We start from the raw sequence: 512 nt of genomic DNA, 5'->3' as shown, positions 1-512 counted from the left end.
GAGAGAGAGAGGGAGGAAGGGAGGGAAAGAATATACGGGATAGAGAGAAAGGCAGGGAATGAATAGAGGACAGTTAAAAAAAGAGAGAGAGGGCGGGAGAGAAGGAGAGAGTGCTGTCTGTGTGTGTGAGAAGAAGGGAGGGAGACGAGGAAAAAAGAGAGTGAGAGAAAGAGGCTGCAGACAGAGACCATGTGCGTTTGCCTTTTTACTGGCAGCTGCCCCTCGGACAGATGGGGATGCTGACACGCCTAAGCGCACACACACACACACACACACACACACACACACACACACACACACACACACACACACACACACACACACACACACACACACACACACACACACACACACACACACACACACACACACACACACACACACACACACACACACACACACACACACACACACACACACACACACACACACACACACAGAATAAGCAACTGAACTCAACCAGGACTGCCTGGGTTTTGTTGACACGGGTACAATCTGACACCATTAAGCAA

This window comes from Alosa pseudoharengus, unplaced genomic scaffold, assembly GCF_046254945.1.
Source record: "Alosa pseudoharengus isolate Yale_2024_CS ecotype anadromous, Long Island Sound unplaced genomic scaffold, YU_APseudo_1.1 YU_APseudo_1.1_scf_19, whole genome shotgun sequence".
In the NCBI taxonomy this organism is placed as follows: Eukaryota; Metazoa; Chordata; class Actinopteri; order Clupeiformes; family Clupeidae; genus Alosa; species Alosa pseudoharengus.
The sequence above is the reverse complement of the archived record's forward strand: the minus strand, read 5'-3'. Positions refer to the sequence as shown.